Source organism: Podarcis muralis, chromosome 6 (assembly GCF_964188315.1).
Source record: "Podarcis muralis chromosome 6, rPodMur119.hap1.1, whole genome shotgun sequence".
NCBI lineage: Eukaryota > Metazoa > Chordata > Lepidosauria > Squamata > Lacertidae > Podarcis > Podarcis muralis.
The window spans coordinates 43,776,541-43,803,432 of record NC_135660.1 but is presented as its reverse complement, the minus strand read 5'-3'; the positions used below and the strand labels follow the sequence as shown (position 1 = coordinate 43,803,432).

The following is a 26,892-nucleotide window of genomic DNA, read 5'->3' as shown; positions in this document are numbered from 1 at the left end:
ACAGTTTGAAACATAATGTTGCCTAGAGGGAAGAGTGTCCCTGCCCTGATCTTCGAACGATAAATTTGAGGAGGGGAAAAAAACAAACTCCATTCAGCCGCTGTTAAATTAATTGCTTGCGTTTGTAACTTGGACACCAAAGCTGGCTGTTTGGGTGGAGAACTCCACTGTGGAGCAGAGGAATTTAGAGCGAAAATCACTGTAATGAGGGAGTCCTCCAGCAATGAATTGCAGAATAGAAAAGTAGAGAAGTACGAACTTTCCCTGTGGCTCTTGAGTTGTGCATGTAGAGAGGGTATCGGCTGATTTTAGCAAGGGGCGATCTGTATTTTCCTCTTACACCATCTACTGTGTATTTATCCTTCAGTGTTCCTTAATTTTGCATTTGCACAAGGAATCCAGAGCAATATGGAGAGTGGGGACTGAGAACTTCTGAGAACCTACCCTATAGCCTGGTTGGTTGTTGTGACTGAAACTCATCATGTGCTACACATGCCAGAAACTGCACTGATTTTTCATTTAATCTACTGGCCTCACAATTTTTCTGTTGTTTCAGGAGGAAGTTGATGACAGGAGAGCAGAGCTCACTTTCAAGACCTGAGGCAGGTAAGGTACATGAAGAGAGAGTCCCCTCAGATACCACAGCAAAATTTGCAGAATTACTGTCATTTGGCTTCTGTGTTCCTAGGATGTGCTGGAGGTTGAAATGATGTGCTGTTCTTTATATGATTCACTTAAGGCCGCTCTCCTTCTCCCCATAATGCAAGCTAGTTTAGTTTAATGTGCAGTCTTTTGCTTACTCTGGTACATCTATGAATATATCAAAGTGCAGCAGATTTGGTTGGCAAGGAATGGCCAAGGAATCACATTCTGAACAGCCTCCTTTTTTGTCTTTCTCATTTCTCTTCCCACCCCCTTCTTTGGACCCCTTGCATTCTTTGAGGGACTGACACTTGGAAAGGGGATGGTTTGTGCTTATGATAGCTTTTGGAGAATTTGCAACTCCCCCTCCTCCCAACCCCCCACACCAAATGACTTAGATATTTAAAACAACCATCTCTCAGGATATTGCTCACAAATACCCTCTTTGGGAAACTGACCCTGTGTGTATTTGGAAACTTGGACCTTATTCTGGCTCAGTCTTGCATATAGAATGAAAAGATTTACTAGCTTACTACATAAAATTGGGTAGTCCATGTTTTCATTGTGCATCCACACGGCACTCAATGCGCCCCATTCTTGTTACTGCACCTGGTTGCTACGCTACTGCAATCCTAAGGCCTTTCCCTTTAATTTCTGTTCTCCTCTGGTGCCAACAGAGGATAGCTTAGCCTGCTCACTTAACTTGGCAAAACTTTTCTGACACTGGTTGTCTTTGTCGCAAGAGAGAGAAAAGAACTGGGTTGCCTGCTTTGACTTCCAGAGGGGGAGTTAATTATGTAGCAAGTTACAAAAGGGCCCTCCCCACCCTTTCCCCTTTTTTGTGAAGGCCACTAAGAGACTGACACAAAAGCACTCATTAAACTAGATGACCTTCCAATCTTGGGCTTGCAGTTCCTGCTCAAGGCAGCTCGGAGCAGTGATGATAAATGCAGTGAAATTGACATTAATCTGTATTCAGAGCATTTGCAGATACGGACAGCCTTGGGGCTGTCTTTGCCATGTGTTATTGCCCTGCGTAGTAATAGTATTATAAGTTATCTGTGCATGAAAGGCTTGTCACATGTCTTGAGTTCAACAAGGGCAGGTCTAATGCCTCCTCAGATGGGAGGTGGACAGAAAGAGGCACCAGGGTCTTAGGAAATGGCCATGTTTATAGTAGAAATTTTTTTTTGGTTCTTTAGATCTTTCACATGACAGTCAGACCCAGGCCGCTTGGCCTCATGGAAACTCATTCTCTGTTGTGTCGTCCCACAAAACTGTGGTGCATGCATGGACTGATGGACATCCTCCCTCATCAAATAGCCGAGAAATTTGTTATTAGTCATGTTTGTGCTTTTCATCACTTAAGTGCTTAATTTCCAAAATTGGAGATGCTAGAACTCATACATCCTTGAAACACAATAGTCTTTGCTCTGGAAACTCTTTACATGGGTCCATAGCTGGTTGCAGTTTCTCCATCTGAAGGGAAAGGAGCTTGGAAACTGCAGAAAGGCACTCCCTTTATTGTTACTACTTCACACATTTGAGGATTGAGCTCTGATTTTGAAACAAGTTCTGGGGCTTTCCTTTTGCATCCCTTTGGGTGTGATTACCGAAAGTACTTAGAAAGTTCTTTGCTTGCTTTGTTTAATCTCTATATTCTGAAACGCAAAATTAACACCTGCAGCTTGGTGAGACCTCGCCTCTCTTCACAAGACTGCAGCTGCCCTCTCATTTCGAATGAAGCCTGCAAACATTTCTCTGATAAAAACAGGGACATCCTATTCAATAATAATAATAATAATAATAAATTTAAACCCCGCATATCTGACTGGGTTGCCAAGCCACTCTGGGTGGCTTCCAACATATACTGTATATACTCAAGTATAAGCCGACCTTTTCAGCACATTTTTAATGCTGAAAAAGCCCCCCTCGGCTTATGCTCAAGTGAGGGTCCTTTCGGGCTGCTCCTTCCTCCTCCGCCGCCTTTGCCGCTGTTGGTGGCAGAGGAGGAGGAAGGAGCAGCCCCAAAGCAGCCCTTCTGGGCTGCTTGTTCTTCCTCTGCCGCTGCCACCAGCCTCTGCCTCTCGGCAGCACCCTATGTAGACAGGGGGGCGGGAGGGGCTGGGGGGGAGAGAAGCCCCCTCCGTGCACACACACACACTCCGGCCCACCAGGAAGTGTGTGGTGTGGTGAACCAGCTTATACTTTAGTCAATAAGTTTTCCCAGTTTTTTGTGGTAAAATTAGGTGCATTTAAAAACTTCCCCATGCAGGGCTGCCTTCAGATGTCTTCCAAAGGTTGTATAGTTACTTATCTCTTTGGCACGTGGGTTGCATAACTCCATACCCTCCAACATTTCACCGATGAAAATAGGGACATCCTAAGGAAAAGTGGAGCATTCTGGGATCAAATCAGAAAGTGGAATGGCTTCTGTAAATCCAGGACTATCTCTGGAAAATAGGGACACTTGAGGGTCTGGCAAACCTGTGGCCCTCCATTTGATGTTATACTACAGTTTCCATCATCCCTACCCATTGGCCATATTGGGTGGGGCTAATGGGAATTGGAGTCCAGCAGCAGCTGAAGGGCCACATGCTCTCCACACTAATGTAAAGCTTCTGGGTTCCATCTGGCAATCATATTATTCAGGACTGGAAAATGACTGAAAGAATATGCAGGATATAATGTGCATGGAAGCAAGTTTCATATTTACATGGAAGTAAGTCTTCAGGAGGATTCACTTGTGAGTAGGTGTGCAAGAGGTTACAGCCCCATTAAATACAGCAGGATTTACTTTTGAATAAACATGCATAACAAGAACATCAACAACATCTTATTTATATGTTGTGCACCTGACCGGGTTGCCCCAGCCACTCTGGGCAGCTTCCAACAACTTAAAGCATCAGCAAATTAAAACATCAACGGCATGATTTTGGATGCGCCCAGGAAAGTGCTGTATGGCATTTCATTTACAAGTATGGATCTTTGTACTAGGAAGAAAGTCTCAAATGAGTTCATTGAGTCTCACTCCAAACTAGTCAGATTGCCTAGTACTGCTGTCCAGTGGTGGAGGAACCTTCTCCGGCACCCGGGGCGGGGCATCCCGTATGGAGTGTGCATGTGCAATGACCGTACGGGCTGCCACACATGCGCACGGGCTGCTGCTCGCATGTGTGGCATATATGGGCAGCCGATTGTGCACGGAGGCGTACAGCCTACTGTGCGAGCGGCATCCCGTACGGACCGCGCATGTATGGCATCCAGTACGGACTGCGCATGAGCGGCAGCCCATATGGGCTGTGTGCGCCCTCAGCCGCTCTACAGCTGGGGGGAGGCAGGGGCCACCACCTCTGCCCCCCACTTCGTACGCTCCTGCTTTCGTCTTCATTTCTGTTTTGCCATTTCACCTTATTTGTACCAATCTCAGGGTTTCACATATGCTTCCTCGTCCTGGAACTGCAAGCTTTGGTTGCAGATTTTGTTTTCTTAATGAATACTGAATTTGTACAGTTTCACCTATTTATGAATTTATGAATTACGAAGTAGCCAGGTTTGTTGTTGTTTAGTCATTTAGTCGTATCCGACTCTTCGTGACCCCATGGACCAGAACACGCCAGGCACTCCTGTCTTCCACTGCCTCCCGCAGTTTGGTCAAACTCATGTTCATAGCTTCAAGAACACTGTCCAACCATCTCATCCTCTGTCGTCCCCTTCTCCTTGCGCCCTTAATCTTTCCCAACACCAGGGTCTTTTAGCTTCTGCTAAAAGACACCACCAGAAGAATTGTGTTTGATATCTAGATAAATGGGTGTACAACTGAAATGGCAATAGGGAGAAAGTTTGTACCTTGTTACTGATAATTTTGCTTATAAAATGACTCTGAACCTGAGTACTAAAGACCTCCCAATCATAAAATTTGATGTGGAATAAAAGAGCTTCTTGCACAATTTTCAGTAGTGGATCATGCAAATTTTTTCAGTCACAATGCACTTTTATAGAGGGGGTGAATGAAGGGGAAAGGTCATAGGTCATTGGTAGCAAGCATGCACTTTTCATGCAAAAGGTTCCAGGGTTTAGTTCCTGACGTCAGTGTAGACAATGCTGAACCAGATGAACTAATGGTCTGACTCAGTGTAAAGCAGCTCTCTGTGTTCCTTTGTTTCATGCAAGGCAGGAACAGCCATAATTTCTTTTGATAGTTGTTCTAAATGGCTAAGATTCCAAGCTGCGGGGAGGAATTTTTGGTAGAAATGAAAGGTGATGTGAAATGGGATTTTCCCTTTCCTTTGAGTGCTGCATTCCCGTTTACATGGCAGCTCAAGTGCTCATCAATACTGCATCCGAAAATGGTGCAAATTAGGGGCAGGGACTTTTTCCAGCCCAAAAGCCACATTCCCTTCTAGGCAGCCTCCTGATGGCCTCATGCTACTGTTGAGTAGGGCCAGGAGCAAAAATGGGCAGAGCAACAAATGCCAGTTTAACTTTTGTTCAGTAGTCCTGAACACACAGCCACACGTTTTTCTCTGTTCTGCATCCAGGCAAGCAAGTGATGCATTCTGGCCAGGCAAAAAACCCTAGCCTGGGGTTCGCTACCCCTGGTGTAAATAAATGAGAATGAGAATCATTTCAGTTTCCTTCGCTTTCTGATTGATTCCTCCTGCCTTCCTTGGGCCAAGAGGCCTCAAATAAAGTCAGACTTGATTATGGTAGCAATATGTACTTACATGAGTCCACAAACACAGCACGATCGGGCTGTTTGACTCAAAGGGAGTACTCACTAATGTTCATGCGATTGTGTTACAAATTTATAATCTGTAGTAAAAACACAGCAAGGCAGAATACAATACTGAATATAATAATGAAATCAACAAAAATATCCATAATTAAAACACCCATAAAACATTAATAAATACTGGTTGGTTAAAAGGAGAGGGAAGGGGGATTCATGTTGTTAGAAGCCTGCCTAAACAAAAAAGTTTTCAAAAAGTGTCTGAAGAGAGGGATGGTTCCTGCCCAACTTCTATTGCCAGGGAGTTCCACAGGGAAGTGCATGCCACACTAGGATTCAAGTAAAAGGCTCGAATCCTAGTGAAGGCCAACTGAACCTCAAGGATATGGGGAACCACCAGAAGTGCCCCGTTAGATGATCTCAGTGATCGTGGTGGAGCAAAAGGAATCTGATAGTTCTTAAGGTGCTTTAGTGACCTGGAAGAATAATCGCTTGGTGTAAGCCATTTAGGATACCAATTTGTCACCCTATTTTGAACGGAGATCTAGCAATACTATAGTTTTATGGATTTGCTGGAGGTGCCTTGCAAGCTGCTCTCCAGGTGCCAGAGGCCTCTTTGTGTGGGTGGGCCCTGCATGTCAATAGAGTTTCTGCAAACAGAATAACTCGTGGATCAGGTTAATTGTGGTTTCCTCCCCAATTTGAATAGATGGCAATCGGGAGGTGGCCACACCTCTTGGTGGGACGCAGGCTGCACAGATGGCTCCGTAGAAAGATAACTGACCAAACAAACAAACAAACAAGAGGGCTTGATTTCAAGGGAGGAATTAACAGGAGCTGTTCCGTGGAATGGCACAGCAGAGAAAGGTTGATCCCTTGTTCCAGGATCCATCCTGCTTGGGGTGGGGCCCATGTACCTGGTGTGAGCGGCCATGTGCCTGATCTACATGCAAAAGAACAGCCACAAGGCGCAACTCATTTTCCCCCTGGCCTTGGGGACTGCCCCCACTGCGCTTCCTGTTAGTAAATCAGTTTCTGTTGCTTCCTATGGAATGCCTTTGCATTAGGCGGTTTGATGGTTAGTCACCGTGTTCTGTCACACTCGGCAACATATCAGCTGTGTCACTGGAGCCTACCTCTTAGGTTACTGTGTCTGGGGAAAGTAGTCTGCTGGAACTAATGATTCCCTTATGTGTGGGAAGGGGGTGGGGGGCCCAGTGGGCGAGGGCCTCTTCCCTTTGAATTCTAAATCTTGCTCAACATGTGCCACGAGCAACATAGATTTGCAAGCTCTCGTTTATGGTGCAACGGGACATTTCATGTGTTCTTGTTGCTGTTACTCTGCCCCAGGGGATTCTGGGAGTGGTGGGCGGCTGTGCTCGTGAGAAGTCCCATTCTCTCCCACCCTCCACCCGCCCGGGCTAGTAGCATGCTTGGCAACGCTCCTTACTTGAGCCCTTGTTGTTGTTTTTTTGTCTCTGCTAGGAAGGGAAGAATTTTGAGCTGGCGCCTTATCTTTGCAGCTTGGTCAGTTCCCCATGACCCTGGAGCAAAGGACAGCCTCCCACACTTGAGGTTAGCAATTTTCTCTGCTACACTTGAAAATTGCAAGGGTTGGAAGCCGCAGCCAGACTCCCCTCTGCCTCACCCTAAATGGCACGGATGCTGTGCAGTTCTCAATGGTTGAGTTTGCCCCCCCCCCCCAACGGCAGAGAGCATCTCATCCTGACTTGCTAGGTTGGGAGGCCTGTCTGGGTGTAGAGCAGCATTCAGTCTCTTGTGTCTGCAACAAGGACATCCATCAACACGGGCAGTGAGCACAGGGGGCAGACTGGAGCTGGGGCACAGAGTTCAAGCATGCAATCTGTCTCAGATGGATGACAGAGATAAGGAGTTAAGAATCAGGGGGCAGCAGGGACAGGTGCGGCAGCAAGCAAAAGCTTGGTTTCTGCAAAGGCAAAATTGTAAAGAGACCATTTGCCCAAATGAGCAGACTTGAAAGAACGAGAGAAAGCTTGATGAGCCTGCTGAAAGTAATGGGGCTTTGATGGGCATCCGTAAGCGCTGGGTCTGCAGGAACTGGCCTATCCTGTTGCCCCAGAAGTGAAAACTGTGGAGTGCTTTGCTGACCAGTAAAAGGCTATTTTGAAATCCACAGATCAGCTACTTGTCCTCCCCTGAAATATCATGACAATCTTTCAGAATGGTTCCCTGACAGCTGAGCTCCTGTGCAGTCTGTTTCTAGATGGCGCCAGCCTAGCCCTGCCCACTCAGAATGCTTTGTTGCTTATTCCAACCCAACCCAGGGAGTCCTGGGAATGGTAGTTTGTTAAGGGTGCTGGGAATTGTAGTTCTGTCGGGGGGTAAAGTACACTTTCCAGGGTTCTTTTGTTTTTGAGTGGGTGGAGAATGTTCTTTAAATATATGGTGTGTACGCAGCCACAGTATCATCCAGGAGTCCCACCTGACATCTTGGCCCTTGTGCAATCATGCTATGCAAATCTATGCCTCTACACATGCAGACGCATTGAAGAATTGTCTAGTGGAAATTCTGTAATATGTTTCAGTCTGTTTTCTGCCCACAAATTCTGAGGTTTTCCATTGAGGAATTTTAAACACTCAAACAAGCCCCTGGCCTTGGGAGGCACTTCTCTGTTCTGACAGATGTTTGGGTGATAACCAGTAAGTTAGTTTGTTTCTCAGGATGTTGACCTTCATCTGTGGAGGGAGGATGGTGACGTCTCCCTTCCTCCCAATGGAGAATACAAAGAAATAGTACAGCAGCGGGGGAGGGATAGGACTTCACATTAGGAGATTAACAGGAACAAAACCCAGAACTTTTGGGTTTCCATAACAAACACCATTAGCATCTGACTACACTGGGTGATAGTGGGACGCGGGTGGCGCTGTGGGTAAAACCACAGTGCCTAGGACTTGCCGATCGTATGGTCGGCGGTTCGAATCCCCGCGGCGGGGTGAGCTCCCATCTTTCGGTCCCAGCTCCTGCCCACCTAGCAGTTCGAAAGCACCCTTAAAGTGCAAGTAGATAAATAGGTACCGCTTTATAGCGGGAAGGTAAATGGCGTTTCCGTGTGCTGCGCTGGTGCAGGCTCGCCAGAGCAGCGATGTCACACTGGCCACGCGACCTGGAAGTGTCTGCGGACGGCGCTGGCTCCCGGCCTCAAGAGTGAGATGAGCGCACAACCCTAGAGTCTGACAAGACTGGCCCGTACGGGCAGGGGTACCTTTACCTTTACCTTTTTACACTGGGTGATAGTGTTAGTCCTACTCAGGGGATACCCACTGAAGTTAATAAACAGGACTAATACAGGTTTATTAATTTCAGCGGGTCTACTCTGAGTAAGAGTTAACAGGCTACGATCTTCTATATTTGCATAGTTCATTGTTGTTTAGGCAAATCTATCCAGACATGCAGAAGTTATATACGTTTTATTTCTTTTTAGCTACTGTTGCTTTTTAACAATTTCTTGAATGTTTTGGATTATTTGTTTCTAGCTGTATTTATTGACAGTTTTCATATTTCTTGCAAACTGTTTTTAGAGTTTTTATTACAATCAAGTGCTACATAAATTTGGTGAAATCAATAAATGTGGAGGGCTGAGATTTGGGTACCTGGGAGAGAGCGTCTTCTGAGATAAACAGGTCAGCTGTGAAATGAAACAATAGCATTTAAGAAAGATGCAAGACGTTGCTGTTGGCACTGTGCTCACTTTGTGAAGGGAGGGCTCATTATCTCCTCCCTCCTTCCTCAGTGGTGAACAGTGTTTTTTATTGCCTTACATCCGTCCAGAAATAGAATGCCTCCCCCCCCACCCACCCCCCGCCCACCGGTTATCTGCTTGGTGTCCTTTGGGGTCTGTTAACCAAAAGAATCTGTGTGATGTTCATCTTACACCCTTCGTTTGTTTGTGGAAAATGCTGCCACTTTCCCCTTTAAGTGAAGTTTGTTTTCCTCCAAGTCTGGCAGCTATTTTAGTGCAAGCTGAAACATGCACGTGGTCTGCGCAAAACTCCAGATGGAGCCAGACATGGCCCCGCTCTCTCATCTCCTGGACAGGAACGGGCTTAACTGCTTTCCTGTTCTCTCATCAGCTAAGGGTTCATCGATGAGGCGGCTTTGCTTAGTCTGTGGCCTTCCTTTAAGCCTCCTTTTTGCATGTGGGGTGTGGGGGGCAGATAAGGAACTGAAAGGCTCTGCCTGAGCACAGATAACTGGATCTTTAAAAAGCTGAGAAGCTCCTTTGCCTAAACACATTTGGCAAGATGTGCTTCCCTAGTGCCAGGGGAATCCAGTGCTGGGCACCACAGCTCCTGGTTGGCACTGGCAAGAGCACAACTTTCTTTTTGCTCCTCCTTCTCCTTCTGTGAGTAATCAATGATCAGCCTGCTGTGGATGGATGGTTGGTTGGTTGGTTGCATAAGAGCTTGGATAGGAACAAAGTTTAGCACTGTGCCAGTTTTAGCTGGTGCTGATGAGAATTTACCTTGGATTTTGAGCATGGATGGCATGCTAGCCTCATGAGCACCCCAGTTGAAGCCACTGCTGCTGCCCATTGTGACTCTAGTGGGCAAATCCCACTGAGCCAGCTATTGTTCCTCCATTACCAGGTCAGGCAGGACATGTCCTGATCCTCTGGAGGAAGTCTTTGTTAATGCAAGGGCAACAAACCCAGGCAGCCTCCCCCTTTCACTTTAGTTTCCCAGTCATAGGCGCTGCTGCAAAATGAACGCACTTGCCATTGAAGTTCCCTACCCTTTTGTTTCAAGTAGTTTGTTCTGCAGCAAAGTTTGCTATTTTTAAAGGCTGCAGGCTTGATAGGAACATGGGTCAGTTGCTCAAATGTAAAAGAGATACGCACTTCAATGCAAGAAGGGAAGTGTTCTCGTAACTCCCTCCCTCCCCACATTATAACTGCACTAGGGCTGGTGCCAAGCATTGTCTACCCCAGGTGAGAACTCTATTTGAGCCCTTCCAGCTCTGTGTCACCCGACTAGTGGGATGGTAAATGTAGGGAAGGGGAAATGTTGCATATGGAACCTTTCTAACAAAAGAACAGCCAGACCCAAATCTGAGGTGCACATCTGTCAAAGGTTCCCAAAAGCTCACAGCGTCTGCAATCAGGTGAGATTTATATGCTATACTTTATGCTGTGTCTGGGTAAAGTGTGGCTGGTTTTGAGTCCAGAGGCAACTTGCATGCATTTGAATGAGAAACAGAATTTGCCTCTGGGCTGAAAACCAGCCACACTTCACACCGACATGGCTTGCTTATTTATTTTTTTAAAAACATTCTATTCATTAAAAACCCAAGTGGTTTACAACAGTCAAACAAAAAACCATGCAGTAAAAACCATATATGTATATATTTAAAAACCCAGAGATCAACTGTTACAGAAGGATATTTTCTCACTAAGAATATTATCTAAGAATAGAGAATAAGCATGGAGGCATAGAAAGGTTTTCAATAGGCATTTGAAGGTTGGAACATAAGGTGCCTACTTGGACCTCTGTTTCACAGGACTGAACCGATGAAACTAAAGGCTGTTTCTTGTTGCTGAGAAATGGGCTTTCCAACTTGGGGGATGACCAACGACATTCCTGTATAGATGATCTCATTGATCAAGCTGGGATATAAGGGTTCAGGTGGTTCCCTAAGGCACCCTGGACCTAAAACCATTCTTAACCCAAAACCATTCTTAACCTGAGGTGCGCTTTCACTAATGGGGCCTTTCATTGTTGCCACACTGCCGGCACGCAATTTCCGTTCCCATCCTGGGGCAAAGTTCTCAACCTGAGGTACTACTTCCGGGTTAGTGGAGTTTGTAACCCGAAGCGTTTGCAACCCAAGGTACCACTGTACAAATTTTTTTTGGAGGCCCCATTGGCTAAAGCACGCCTTGTGTTACAACCTGTTTTGGTTTACAAACGGACCTCTGGAACGGATTATAGTTGTAAACCAAGGTACCACTGTATGGTCTGTGTTAGACCTTCTAGTGCATGGAATGGAAAAGGATTTGGATGAAATGACCTTTAAGTCCCTTTCCTCCAGCATTTTGATTCTTTAAGATCAGCAAGGTGACTGTAGGCGTGTGTCACAGTGAGGGGCGGTGATCTTTGGAACTGTCATTTGGAGATGGTTTACTTCAGGGAAGTTTAGTGGAGAACAAATAGATCTGTTTCTGAGCATGATCAGGGCCCACGTGCTGCAAGAACAAACATGGTTTTCATGTCTCTTAACTTTTTAAATCCTCAAACAGAACTAGAAACTTTATGCAGAGAATTGCATAGCTCTATGCAAGTGGCAAGTTAATGGTTAGTGTACCAGGCAAGGAGCTAGGAGTCAATAGCGTTTGCTTCCTTGTGACTATCTTTACTAGCTTGGTTTTCCATGGAGAGGATAGTCCTCTCCATGGGTATTTATGGGCACATGTTTAAGCAGTCATGCCATTTGTTTATATCCCACCTTTTCCTCCAAGGAGCTCAATGTGCTTTGAAGTTTTAATGTGCCCCCTGGCACATTAAACCCAGGTTTTCAGGCAGTTTTGGGGTCCTGTGAATTGGCTGGCTGTTTTATTTTAGACCAAGTTTGAGAGGATTTGCATCACAGCCTCTCCCACTTGTGGGTTGGAGAGACAGATTATGTCTGGTTATTTTTTTTGCTCACTGTTTCCACCTGATCTTGAGTCAAGCAGGAAGGGAGACCACACTTTTAAACATACCTTGGGATGAGTTCCTTCTCCTGTCAATTCCTGTCATCTCCAGTCAAATCCCTTTGTATATTGTATAGTCTCCAGCAAAATAAACAGTCTTCACTGTCAGAATGCTTTGACTTTTCTCAAGGTAGGTGGTCTTGGAGATGGTAAACCAATGTCTGGGCTGTACCACTTCAGGGGGCCAAAGATTGGGGGTGGGCAAGGTAGGCAAATTGATTAATTTGTTTGCTTGCAAAATTCAATCCTGCCTTCCTACCAGATAGTGTTTAAGGTACCCAATGACAATAATACAATAATAATAATAAAACAGAACAGCAATAAAATGCAAAGACTACCCTTTCACAAGTTCCTGGAACAGACCAGAGGGCCTCTCCTGAAGGTCTTGAAACTCCAGCTTGTTAGTATGGGAGACTGAAAGGTCCTGCATTTTAAAAAAAATATCCCTACACATAAAAACCATAATGTCAGGGGGAAAGCTAGATTAAAACCTTTTCTGTGACATCCTATTTTCTAGCTAAAGGTGTATGTGTGTAGAAGAAACATTAAAGTAAGCCTTCCCCCACCCAGTCTACAATGGTCCAGTCCAGACACAGGTTCATCACCAAAGTGTATTATTATTATTGTTGTTGTTGTTGTTGTTGTTGTTGTTGTTGTTGTTATTGCTATTATTATTATTATTATTATTATTATTATTATTATTATTATTATTATTATTATATTTATACCCCACCCATCTGGCTGGGTTTCTACTAGAGGTCAATGGGTAGGCCTTATTTCCTAGAGACATTCCTTTCTTCCCACTAGGTGGTATGAAAATCATGGGACTGTGTTCTTTGGTCTACATTATTCTGCAGGCTAACAGCTTTTCAGGAGGTGAAGTTGTTATTCGCAGTAGCCCCAGATGTGTTTTGTCAGGCATGAAAGGCTGGAATGAATGAATGAATGAATGAGAGAACGAACAAATGAATGAAAAAACAAACAGCCCCTATACTTGCATGTATTTAAAGTATCCAAAATGGAGGAATTAATGATAATGATTGGCTATTTAGAATAATGAACAATGTTAAAACGGTGTATTAAAACGTGTTTACTGGAGAAATTTGCATTATGTGCTGATGAATTTTCATGATTTGTTAAAAAAATAAAAAATCTCAAACTGATGTAAAATAAGGAGAACTGTATTTAAGATTAGAAAAACTGAGAGCACCCAAAGTGACAGATCTTTCCATCCTTCCCCACGGAATGGGCATAGGCTGATCCATCCGGGCAGCCCTCATGCAGCAAGGGATGGCTTGCTAACAATCTTGGAATATTGTAATGATAGCAACAAAGCAGATAGCAAGCAGTTTTCCTTTAGTTTTCTGGCTGGGGGGCACAAGAAGCAATGGGTTCAAATGGCGAGACTTTCGGTTTGGGTCAGATGTTACAGAAACATTCTAGCCCTAGGAATGGTTGTTTGGCAAGGCTCATTGGGGCTCAGCCTGAGGAACTGCAGACTTGTAATTAAGCTGGTGCCTCTGAAGATGTGGAAAGTGCATTTTCCTTACTCTTGTAAGTAGCCATAACTCACCACCACAAGTGTGGGATTATGAAGAAGGTTTTCAGGAGGATGTGGCTTCCATGGGCCTAAGGCCTAACACGCCTCTTTAGAAATGACCACCAGGCGTTGGTCATTTGAGCTGATTGTGGTCGCTCAAAAGCAGAGCAGATAATCATGTGGCAGATGTGGTCGCTCGCAAATCCCATGCCAGTCTAGGAGGTTTGATTAGGTGACTATGATGACCGATACTGTCCCGACTTTTCTGTGGCCATAAGATACTTGACTATTAAAGCAAAGCTAGGAACTGACCACACCCACTCTTTAGATTGTTCTGGAAGACTTGTCGCAAAACACTGCTCAACCCTAGAAGTAAGGGCTTGTCCATGCTTCTGAGCCCGGTCTTGGCTGGGGAGGGCGGGGTATAGATAAAATATTATTATTATTATTATTATTATTATTATTATTATTATTATTATTCTGTTTATCATGTGATTTCTAGACATGGGTCTGAGAAGTTTTTCTTTTGCCCCACCTCTTTCCAAAGGAAAACCCACACTTCACTGCTTAATTGGAGCACATATCAATCAAAAAATCTAGCAGACCTGTGCTTAGAAATCAAACACAGGACTAGTGTGGATGAGCCCTAAATCCCACTGTTTTCAGTAGGGCCAACTCCCAGAAAAATGTGCATAAGATTGCAGCTACAGTGTTCTTTTATTCTGGGTTAAACTCCCTCATTTTGGTTCTTGTGGCCATTAACATACACACACACCCCTTAGCTCGCTTTGCTCTAGCCCAGGTATGTCCCTCTACCTGTCGGTGGCCTCCCATCGGCCTCAACCCATATGGCCATTGATCAGGGATTAGGGGGCTGTAGTCCAACAATATCCGGAGGGGGCATCAGGTCCCCAACCGCTGCTCTGGTCCATTTTTGGGGCGCATTCTCAAGATCTCAAGAAGGATTACTTACGTCTTGATGCTTTTAACCACATGTTTATCCCCACAGTACATGTTTAGTGTGTGGCCAAGGATTCCTCCACTGCCCAGCTCACAAACTTACTTTGCATTGTGCTTTTTCTATTATTATTTCTGATCAATTAACCAGAAATGTTGTCTTTGTCACTGATGTGGATCGGCATCTCCTCGACAGCATTCTTTGAATGCTCTGTGATTGAGGGAGGGTGTTCTGTTGTGTCCTCTGAGTTGCAATTATTAATGGTTGGTTGTCCTTTATAAATCTAGCCTCCTCCTCTGTATGCATTGCAAGGGACTATGGGGCAGACACAGCACCCTCGCAAAGGTCTGCAACACTATAAGGTGCAGACCATGCATTTTCTCATCATGCACAGCCTCCTCAGCTCCAACACCCTCCAGCTGTACCTGGAGAAGAGAGACGACTTTACAGCTGTGTTGCTTCCAGTGACTTGCAGGAGCATTTTCAAGAGCTCCTGGCTGGGAGCCACAAGCCTTGGAAACTGTTTCCCAGAGGGTTATTGTGACTGGTCAGAGGAGTCCCAACAATGCCTAGCCAGTGAACAAGTAACCCGTCTCGAAACTTCAATTTGTAGTCATGTTAATTTGTGGCATCAAAAAAAATATGGAGAGAGCTGTTAAGCTTTAGAAGACAAACACATTTATGATGCGCTTTTGTGGACTAAATGATACTTCATCAGATTCATTAACTGTTTCCCTCATTTAACAGGTACACGGATACACATACACATGCACACAGAGTCTGGGTATGGCTAGAAATTCTTGGGTCTGAGGAGGCCCTGAGAATGTATCTCTGCAGTTCCATGCAGGAGTGTACACTGCATTGACTTTGTGGATCACACTGTTAAGGCTGCAGCCCTCTGCACTTTTACCAGGGGGCAAATGTCACTGATTTCATGGGGGCTTACTTCTGAGTAAGGATGCATTGGATCAGGCTGGGTGTCTTAGTTTGCACATTTGGGGGGAACGGAGCAACAGGAATAATTACATCTTCAGCTAACTCTGGGTTTGGATGTTACAGAAGAGGAATTAGTAATGCTGAAGTAATTTTAGGAGATGCATGGAAAGCAAATATGACAGTATTACTCAATAGTCACGCTGTTATGGTTTACCAAGGGAAAAGCTAAAATTAATTTCTGGCTTTCCTATTGTAAGACTTGTCATGTGTGTTTTCTGTCATAAGGAACCTGCTAGAAACAGATCTGGGTATCTGCTGGATTTTACTTTTCCAAAAAGGGGGAATCAGCCAATGTGTGTTTCTTCATACCAAAATCCCAAAGTATGACCCGAAACCAGCACAGCACCTAGCTGTTCCCCTGCTCTATTTTAAGACCAATTCAGATTTATGGCTTTACCATTAGACCATATTTTTCTCCCTTCACCCGCACCATCTCCTTTGCTTGACATCCTGCCTGAGGAATTCTGGAGCACTCAAAAGCTTGCTTGCTTTCTTGTTCCATTTGGGCTGGCCTTAGGTTTAGTAGTACTGCATCTTCTTCTAAGGTTCTTCTGTAGCCATAGGTGGTTTCATACTGTCTGATGGTCATTACGCTAGTCTTAATCTAAAAATCCATGTAGGAAGTATCTCAAGACACACCTCCCTGGAGGATGCTGGCTGAGTCTGAAAGGAACTGTTTGTACCCTTTGAAGTGGGCCAGAGAAAGAGAAAGGTGATATTTTGAAGCTGGTTAGTAAAGGTTGCTGTGAAGTTTCTGGCTGGTAGAAACAAGTTTTTAGAATCTTGGAGTGCTGGGTTGTTGCTCTTCTGGAGTTAGCACTTGCTTCATCTGCCCAACCTGTATCTTTCTAAACATCTTGTCCAAAAGGCCCCTTGATGAGAGAGAGAGAGAGAGAGAGAGAGAGAGACTAAGACTTGCCAATGGCTCTACAGGAAGTCTGTGACAGAGCTTTCAATGGGTGCCTTAATTCCCTGCATCTCAAGCCAGTGCAGTGGGTTAGGTTTATACACGAGAGCAAAGTGACTCACCCTTTGGGGAGGAATTTCCCCTCTGGGAGAAACAGAAGAATTACACTGGATGTCAGTAGGCCTAAGGAGCAGCCTTTGGTGTTGGATGTTTAGGGCTTGCTAAGTTGAGAGATGTTGCGGTCTAGGACTCTAAACCTTCCTGTCTGCCTGGCAAAAGTTGCAACAACTTGGATCCGGATTTGTGCAAACAAATAAAAAATGTTCCACCTCCTCCCGCCCCATCTGGTGATGTGATGCCTGCCAAGAGGACTTGCTTCCTCGTCTCTGTTTTCTTTAAGAAAATCCCCAGCTGACAACACGAAGCAAAGGAATGCGCTTTCTTGGAGGCAGAGAGTCTTATAGTGGACCCTTTCTCTGCTCCAGATCTGCCGGGGGGTGGTGGTGGTTGGTGCTGCTCTCTACCTGTGTCAATCATCATTCCCAGTTAACCTTAGTGGGTTTTAGATGGATGAAGTAGAGAGATGGGTGCCTTTCTGTTGCAGGCAGAGGCCTCTACAGAACAAGCCAAACTGGTGCATGTGAAAGGGAGGACCACTGAGCAATGTCTTAAGATGTGGTCTGTGGTTGGTGCTCAGGGTGCTTTGCCAGTTTTCCTTGCAGGTGATACCTGGCCTCAGAAAGCCCAGTGATGGTGGGGACTCAAGTTCCATGGAGGACCTGCTGATGTTGAAGCAGAGGACTATGGCTGCATGCACACTTCTCCGTGTGACACAGTGCACTGGTAGGACTCTGTGCGTTCTGGTGGGCTGAAGGTAGATTGGAATCCATTGGCTGGTTTGCAGTAGACTGGCAAGGGTTTCTGGCTCCTATTTCCTATGGGGGCAAGGCCCACATCTCAGTGGCAGTTGACCTGCTTTGGATGCAGAAGGTCCCAAGTTCAATCCCTGGCATCTCCAGGTAGGGCTTGTGTGAAATGCTGCCCATCAGTGTAGACAATACTGAGTTAAACTTACCCATGGCTTGACTCAGTATAAGGCAGCTTCCAGTGTTCCTGTGCACTTCTCTGCAGCTAGGCTGACTTGGCTTTTTGCAGTGATATTTGGGGGGGAAGGCTGTAGCTCTGTGGGAGAGCATCTGCCTGGCAGGTAGAAGGTATCAGGTTCAATCCCTGGAGCCTCCAGATAGGCTAAGAGCAACCCCACTTGAAACCCCAGAAAGCTGCTGCCAATATTGAGCTAGAGAGATCAATGGTCTCACTCAGTATAAATCAGCTTCCTATGTTCTTCCTAATAGACAACAAAAGGCTTCTTTTTCCTCACCCAAATTAAGCTTTCAAGGACCCCTGTTCTGCAGTAATTGGCCTGCCAGCCCAGCACTCTAACCACTACTCCACACTGCCCTGCAGGCCTTCTTCCTGGCCTGTTAAGTTCTGCTCTGGAAAATGCAACATGAGTCCTATCCATGGCATAAAACAGTCTTGCCTGATATTGAAGGGGATGTCCTCCATCGTGGTGTCTGAGGTGTGTGTGGGGTGTCTCCTGCACTGACCTGGGGTAGCACTGCTACTTGACGCGGCAGGGTGGGGCGAGGGCAGTGGAAGCAGCGTGTTGGCAGTGGTGGCACACCTGCCACCACCCTGCCTTGCCCCCTTCTGGTCCTGCCGAGCAAGTGGCGGTGCCACGACAGAGAGACTAGCCCACCTCATGCCACAGATGGCAGCTTGAAGGACTGTCACGTAACCCCTTTCCTTTCCTTGTCCTTCTCTGTATTGTGTAGTGCAAGGAATTTGGAAAGAAGGAAGGGCGAAGAAGAACAGCCTGGGTCTCAGGGAGAGGCAGCCTGGGAATCCACCTTGTGCATGGTAGATTCTTGGCCCCAAAGCCTCCTCTCGCCTCCCATGGGCTCTGAGCAAGTCTCTGCAGAGGCTCCTTAATTCCAAGCCTCCCCCGTGTTTTCCAGTTGGGAAAACAGCCTTGGCTTTGTTCGTTTGCTTTGCCCAGATTTGTTTAATGAAGGGGCTGTAGCTTCAGCTCCAAAGTTTGCAGAGCTTCTCTTAACAAAGGATGTCATCTTTTTAAGCCTGAGTGAAATTGCCTGCCCCCGCCCCTGGTGGCTGGCCACTTCCCTTTGCGACTGTGCAAGGACTGTAACTGCTTATAAATGGCTCTTCCTAAATATGCCTGGATAGCTCAGTTGGTTAGAGCATGGTGCTGTTAAGGCCAACGTTGCATGTTCAATCCCCATATGGGACCGCAGGGGGTTGGACTGGATGATGCTCAGGGTCCATTTCTGTAATTCTAAAGCAGCCTTTTTAAGCCTTGGTTCCCCAGATATTTTTGAACTACATCTCCCATAATCCCTGACCACTGGTCCTGCTAGTTAGGAATGATGGGAGTTGTAGTCCAACACCACCTGGGGGGCCAAAGTTTGAGAAACACTGGTTTATATTTTGTGTGAGCTATCTAAAGGTTTTGATGATGAAGCAGTATATAAATACTGATAGATAAGTAAGTAAGTAAGTAAGTAAGTAAGTAATAATACTTACTTAAGAATAAATAGAATACTTTTGTTTAGAAAGGAAAAGGGAATATCAAGATTTCAAAACTTGCCTGATCTTAACCACTGATTTCAAAACTGCACTTTCGTTTCTTTGAACACCTGAGCAACTCTTGGTATGAAACAGCTGGTTATAAATATAGTCCACTTTTCAGTAATTTAGTTATCAAAATACCAGCTTTCTCTTGGGACACACTTCCACTTGTCCCATGCCTAGATATCATGGGTCTGAGCAGTTTTCCATTTCCCCTGCCACTTTCCCCAGGAAAACCTGCTCTTTAGCGCTGAATTGGCACAAACATCAATCTGCAGAAAACCCAATTGACGTTTGGTCCAATTCAGCGGTAAAGATTGGGTTTTTCTCCTGGGTTGGGGGAGCAATGAGGCAAGCGGAAGTCTGGATGAGCCCTTGGCAATGCTTGTCAAGCTTAATCCTATTCCAAGCTGGAAGATTTATTTCATCTCTGTTCAAACTATTGACAGAAAGGTGTGGAATTTGAAAGCTAGTTCTGAAAGTGCCTGAATGTTGACTCACCTTGAGGTCTTCACCCAATGTGATTGCTCTGACATTTTTCTTGTGACACTGTTCTGTTTGGGTGGCACAGCAGAAATATTTGAGAGGCATGTTGTTCCTCTCCTTCCTGCTATGATTCTGCCCCCCTCCCCCCGGTGAGCTGCTAAAGTTGGTCATCGTTTCACCAGCCAAACCTGCGCAGCTGGATAGGTTGCCTGTGCCAGATTTTGAAGGGGTTAAACATTTACTAGGCTTTAATGTGCTCTGTAAGCACATGACTGGCGGCACATGATGGATTCCATCCTGTCATGTGAGGCTTTGGGCTGGAGAGTGTGATGTGCTATGGGTGGAGTGTTCTCCCCATCTGGTGTTTGCCCAGCCTGGTGAATTCTCTTCGGCTGAAGGAGGCGAGGATTTGGGAGGGAGAGAGGACATCCTGGATTACATTACAAAGACTTGCTGGCTGGGATTGATGAGAGCTGCAGTCCAAAGCTTCTGAAAGGCACTAGGTTGGTGAAGACAGGAAGAAAACTCATACAGGGCAGACCTCTGAAAGCAGGACTACAGATTGTTAACATCTGTCAGAAACAGGCAAAAATGTGTAGCCGTCTGCAAACTTCAGCTTAACTAACATACTGCCCTCTAGTGTCAGATCAAGGGCAGTCTATTGTTCGCTTTCCCTTGAGTTGTGTAACTCTTATGATTGCATCCTGAGCATACTAGCTAGGCAGTAAGTCCCACTGAACCAAGTGGGACTTACTTCTGAGGACACTTACACAGGATTGGGCCGTCTGGGAGCAAAAGCTACATAATGTAGTAGGAGCACTTGAAACATTTCAGAGAGACATCATCAGAAAATGAGCCATATCTCTGAATGCACTCGGGCCATATCTTAGTGCCATAGTTCCCAACAGAAAAATAAGAAACCACCTGTGGGTGTCCTAAGGTGGCTGCTTTCTGGCCTGTTGTAGAACAGTCTCCTTGAAATCACTTTAAACTTTGTACAGATGGAGAGCAGATGTACTGTAAATGTTAATGGCATGTGCTAAAAACTACCTACCTTGCTAGGCTGTTATAAGAAGATGAAAATAATAATAATAATAATAATAATAATAATAATAATAATAATAATAATACCCTGCCCATCTGGCTGGGTTTCCCCAGCCACTCTGGGCAGCTTACAGCAAATATAAAAAACAGTAAAAATCAGACATAAAAAAATTCCTGATACAGGGAAATAATGTATCAGAAACATTTCCTGTAGTCCACAAGTGGATGAGACTTTGATATTTTTTTTATGTCCAACTTTTTTGGCTGATATATGAAAAGACCAGGTTTAAAGAGTTGTAACCATCTGATATTTGGGGTGTTTTCAGTTCTTTACAATTAACCATTGCTCACAACCAGTGGCATGAGATGGGCTGGGCTGAAACCTGCCCAAGGTCCTGTGGGCAAGTAGGGATTTGAATCTGTCCTAGTTCCAAAGACAACACTGCCGACCAAATAACATTTCTCCACTATTGGTGTCATAGGCCTTTAAGAGAAGCCCCTCCCATGTGTCCGTCCGCCGCGCCCCCCCCCCCCCCAATATCTACCAAATAGCAAGATTCTCCAGTGAATTTCCAGGAACAGCTGCTGGGCGAATCATATGGCTGCCACAGTCACACCAGGGGGTTGGGGATGCACTTCTGTTTGAAGGAGCAGAAATCCAAAGAGCAAATAAACACCAAGGCCTGGAGCAGCCTCGTGACAAGGAAGATGTGGGCAGGCCTGTCTTCTCTGATCGGCAAGCAGGACACAGATATATCTACTCTGCCAGCCAGTCCTGAAGCCGCCTGGCATTCTTGAACAGATGAGGGGGTGGCAACATCAGGGGCTCACTGCAAATGCTTCGTGGTGCCAGAGCATTGTTGGAAGGCCGTGTAGAGGCTCAGAAGCAAACAAAGGCCAAAGGGCTCTTGATCTTCCAGCGATCCTATCCCATAGCCCTTGAGATTGCATACCAGAGTCCCCACTAAATCAGAGTTTTTCCTTTTTCCGAGAAAAAGCTGTTGCTCAGAGATAGAGCATGCAAGGATGTTTGAGGTTTGGTTCCTGGCATCTCCTGGTGGGACTAGAAAAGACCCCAAGACCTTGGAGAGCACCTGCCAGTCAGTGTGGAGCATATGGAGCTCTGTGTAGCATCTGGCTTGTTTTTCATGCAGCATCGCATTGTGACAGCAGGGCCGATGATAACTGCATTGAACTGTATTGCCAGTGGTACTGCATAGTGGCAGTACCACTCAGTGGTAGAGTGCACATGTTGCATGCAAAAAGGTTCCATCCCTGGATCTTCAGATACACTGCCAGGCAGTGTCTATAATACTTAGCAAGATGGACCAATTATCTGGCTTGGTATAAGGCACCTTCCTGAACTTCCATCTATGCTCTGCCACTCTGCCTATGTACCTCCATGTTTATTTTTCTCCCTGTGTTGTGAGGACTCCTTCCTCCCACCGCTATCTGTCATTCCCTCCATTGCTGTTAATTCAGAATCTGCTGAAGTTCAGTACCTAGGATAAGCTAACCTGGGGTCCTCCAGATGTTGTGCTGACCCAACAGCTCACATAATACCTGACCATTGCTGGGGATTGGACTGGATTCTGTGAAGTGCAATGAGGTGGCCTATGTGCCCACTCAGTCTGCTGTCCCAGTGCTAACTATCAACGGGCAATGTAAAGGCCTTCTCCCTCCTTTATGGTTCTTCATCCTTAAACTGGATTTGGACCAGACAGCCCTTCAAAGGCAGGACTTTAAGGACCGCAAACCTGTGCCTGGGCTGCACTGCTTTAAACTGCATGTGGGAGATGACAGACTGGAATCACCCAAATTACAAAATAAAATTAAATCCCTGCACATAAAAAGTTAAATGCCACAGACAAGGGTTTTGGCCTAGCCTTCTCTCTGACATGTTCATTTTCCATGTGCAGAAGTTGTGTCCTCTTCCCTTGAGGGAACAGGCCAAAGTGGTACAGTCAGGGCGTAGGTTTACTCCACTATGGGGTGTGAGCGGCGTGGCAAGCAGCTCACCAGAACAGGAATGGGGTGGGCCAAGCAGCAGCAAGGTCATGGGAGTGCGTGTTCGCAGCCTCAGCACTGCCTCACCTCACCTCATCCTGCATCACCACCACAGCCACTGGAAGGGCGCTGCCACCAGTCTGTCCTCCTCACACACCACTGCTGAGTTTGAACTAGGCATTACAGTATACACTGTGAAGAATCTCCCCTCAATTTGCTGTTGTGAAATCTTGTCTGATCTGCTCAGTCCCTTACAGCTTCAGGAAGGTGTCACACTGCTTAGCTTACCTTGGGCCTGTCCTATCTGTCTATCTGTCTATCATCTGTCTATCATCTATCTATCTATCATCTATCTATCTATCTATCTATCTATCTATCTATCTATCTATCTATCTATCTCATCTATCTATCTACTATCTATCTATCTATCATCTATCTATCTATCTATCTATCATCTATCATCTATCTATCATCTATCTATCTATCATCTATCTATCTAATATATAAATATATAACCATTTATTTTACACACATATATATGCAATTTCTTTTATTATTATTTTGCCAGAACAACATCAGATACAACTGGACTATTCTAACTCACCAGGAGCGGATTAGTAAGGGAGACCATAGTCAGTGGAGAGTTTTGTTGTTCTTGGTCCAGAGAGGGGCCCAATCCTCTGCCTGCAGAATAACTTTCCTTTAGGGGGTTCAAGGCAGGGTAAACAACAAACAAGTAGTGATTTTATAAACCGATTTAGACCTAAGCTGAGTTAAAAGTTTGCATATACCTCCATCATAGCTGTCAACGTTTCCCTTTTTTTAAGGGAAATTCTCTTATTCCGAATAGGATTCCTCGCAAGAAAAGGGAAAAGTTGACAGCTATGACCTCCATATGCTTATTGAATGATGGCAAATAAAATATCTAAAATGAGCATTGGAAGACCTGTCACCCCACGTGCCCTGGGGCCAGGCAGGCAAAAGTGGAGCAGGCTTGCGCTCCCAGGGCTGCCATCTGTTGAAACTGGTACAATATTAGAGCTGGGAACTTCCCAAGTGAATGGCGCTTTAAGGAACTATTATTTGTTTTGAAATGCTAAGGTTTGAGGCAAGTTAAAAATCCTGCATGAGCGCATTATTGGAGCAGGGGGCAGTGAGCCATCGGAGCAATATCCCTGAAAGATTATATAAATCAATGGCGCCCTCTAGTGGCTGAAAGAGGGAGCAATTTCTGGGGATCACAGGTTGAGGGGGGGGGGGCTGGCTTAAATAATAGTGGGAGATGTGTTCAAAAGGATTTGGCCAGGCTTGAGGATGAGGACAGCTATCTGGGTTGGGGGTGGAATATCACCATCTGGGGAAAGGCCTGCCTGCACCTGTACTCGGCTTGCCATCTGTCTTGGCTCCATCTCCTCAGTGGGCAGATCAGTTGCAAGTGACAGCACAGCAGCAGGCAGAGTCTTGCATGCGGCCATATTCATGGGTCCTTGCTTGCTGCAGCCAATGCAAGGAGCTTCCTCCATGGCGGTTGTACAAAATGAGATCAGGCAGCAGTGTGCGTGTGTGTGACTGACTTCCTGGCCTGCACTGCTGGCTGGCTGGCATGGGCTGGGGACAGGAATGGTACACACATGCCTGGCAGATATGGACTAAATGACAGCATGGAGAGACCTAGTGCAGCCGTGGGATGGGTAGAAGTGGTCATGGAGCAGCTTAGGGGTGGATGGGAAAGATTGCATAGGCAAGATGACATGAGCTTAGTGTTTACTCTGAACACTAGTTTGCAGGAGCACAGGAAGCTTGCTCTATACAGAGTCAGACCTATCTGGTTCAGTGTGATCTGCAGTGACTGGCAGCAGCTCTCCAGAGTTTCAAATGGGGGGCATTCCCAGCCATACCTGGAGATGCCAGGAATTAAACCTGGGACCTTCTTCATGCAAGGCTGATGCTCTGCCAATGAGCTTACGTTGCCCTTCCTGGGAGAGATGCCTTTACATCCTTTGAAACTTCCAATGCCACTGCAGTGAAATGAAGGGGGCAGCCCTTTAGGGGGAGGAGCTCCATGCACATAGTGGAACTTCCACAGAGATTGTTGAATTGCGAGGTGTGTGTGTGTGTGAAGCCAATCTCTTCCCAAGGGATTCTTTCTCAACTTCCGGAGAATGACCAACTTACAAAAGAGATCAAGCCTCATTGCACCTTTAATAGATGGATTTTTGGCAGATATATGCAGTCCCCCCAGCCCCCAGCCCCAAGTCATGAATGACAAGCTGCATGGACCAAAAATCTTGCAAGCCACAGAACTATTGAAGATGCAGGAGTCTTGCTCACCTTTGTAGCCAGTCACCTTTGAAAAATAAACAAGGGGAAGTCAGAGATAAGTGGAAAAAGGCGGTTATGCAACCACAGTTGCTCAGCTTAGGTCAGGGTGGAATAAGGCTGAAGCCTGTCCATAGCTACTGAACCTGCACCTACACAGCTGGGTAAAGGTGTGCATCCAGAAAACATTGGGGCAAACTGGGCTGCACATGCTAACTGGAGGCCCCCCTCATCACACACAGGTGCCCCTTGGGGATGTAGAGTGTTTGGTGAGTGGGCAAAGAGCCCCGTGCCTCGCAATCGGATGGAGGGTGTTTAAAGTCTCGGAGGTACATTGTCATGTACAGCATCGAGCACATTGTTTAGTCGTTTCTGACTCTTTGTGACCCCATGGACCAGAGCACGCCAGGCACTCCTGTCTTCCACTGCCTCCTGCAGTTTGGTCAAACTCATGCTGCTAGCTTCGAGAACACTGTCCAACCATCTCGTCCTCTGTCGTCCCCTTCTCCTTGTGCCCTCCATCTTTCCCAACATCAGGGTCTTTTCCAGGGAGTCTTCTCTTCTGATGAGGTGGCCAAAGTATTGGAGCCTCAGCTTCCAGTGAGCACTCAGGCCTGATTCCCTTAAGAATGGATAGGTTTGATCATCTTGCAGTCCGTGGAACTCTCAAGAGTCTCCTCCAGCACCATAATTCAAAAGTCGAGCACATCAGCAGGCGCTAAAGTTACACAGCAGTTGCAGTTGTGTGCGCGCGTGCTCCTACTCTACATCGCTTGCGGTTGGCAATGTGCGGATGCAAAAAAGTCAGTCGCGCGGCGCACCACCAGGCGACTCTGAAATGGGCCTCTGGGTGGCGAGGCGCTCCTAGCGCGCCTACGGAGTGCTCCGGCGGAGCTGGTGCGCCCGCTCGCCGTTTCGCGCGTGTGTTTCAGGCCCGGCCGAGTCGGTGGGGGTGGGGGAAAGGGAGGAGGAAAGTGGGGCTGGGCGGAGAAAGAGGGTAGGGGGCGGATCCGAGACACGAGAGTCCCGGTTAGCCGAGGGGAGGAGCCTGTTCAAACTTGTCGAGACGCGGCGGCGCTGCGAGCCGGCCGGGGGAACTGTGCCCCGTAGCGGCCCAGCGGCGGACCGGCACCATGGAGGCGGCCAGGCCAGGTGCGGGGCAAGGCGGGCAGCGGGAGGTCGCGGTCCACTTTCCGGTGGGTGGGGGAAGACGGGCGGGAATTCGCTTCGGGGCCCAGAAAGATCAGAAGGAGAGAGTCCCCCCCCCCGCCAAAAAAAAAAAGACCAGCCGATTTGTTCGCTAAGAGTCTTGGGCGCTGAGTTACAGTTGGCGACCGAGGGGGCTTGCTTGGGAGCCTCTTTCGGGATGCCTTTCTCCAGCGACGGGTCGCCCCGTCCACCTCCCTTCCTGAAGGGGGCTGAGTTGGCTGCGTGGTCCCGCCGCGGCGATCTTTGTTGTTGCGTGGAGTCGGAAGCAGGCCGGCGATGTTGCTGTTTATGCGCCCCCCGCTTCCCCCTCCATCTGCCTGCTGGAATCACATTCTCCCTTCGCCATCCGTCGACTTGCGTCTCCCGCCGTGGGAAAGGAGAGGCGCCGCTGCCTCTTGTCCCGGCGGCGAGTCGGTTTCTGAGCGCGTAATGTTGTTCCTTCGCGTTACTTTCTCCATGAAAGGGCAACGGAGAAGCGGGAGTCTGCGCTGCCGGGCTTGTGGCGCGCGTGAAGGTGCCCCTTTCTCCCTCTTCGTCACGGGGCAGCCTCTTGCCAGCCAATGAGCTTGTTGGTCTGGCCTAGTGGGCTTCTCCCTCTCCCTCCTTTCATTCATGGGGAAAGTTTGGCCGTGGCCGCCGCCTCCTCCACATCCCCGGTGCTCTGAATCT

The 26,892-nt window shown here is 46.7% G+C and overlaps 1 protein-coding gene across 8 annotated transcripts in view; it reads left to right on the top strand.

Moving 5' to 3' along the window:
* The window catches only part of LZTS2 (leucine zipper tumor suppressor 2), a 61,957-nt gene that overhangs the window by 4,290 nt on the left and 30,775 nt on the right, over positions 1-26,892 (top strand). For 3 of the 8 annotated variants that reach the window (XM_028730456.2, XM_028730461.2, XM_028730460.2), the window contains exons 2-3: positions 557-606; positions 6,860-6,949. The gene's annotated coding sequence lies outside the window, so the exon portion shown is untranslated. Of the gene's footprint in view, positions 1-556; positions 607-6,859; positions 6,950-17,031; positions 17,350-26,064; positions 26,167-26,892 lie in introns of those variants that run through there. The other 5 variants (XM_028730455.2, XM_028730459.2, XM_028730458.2 and 2 more) reach the window with 3 other exon arrangements.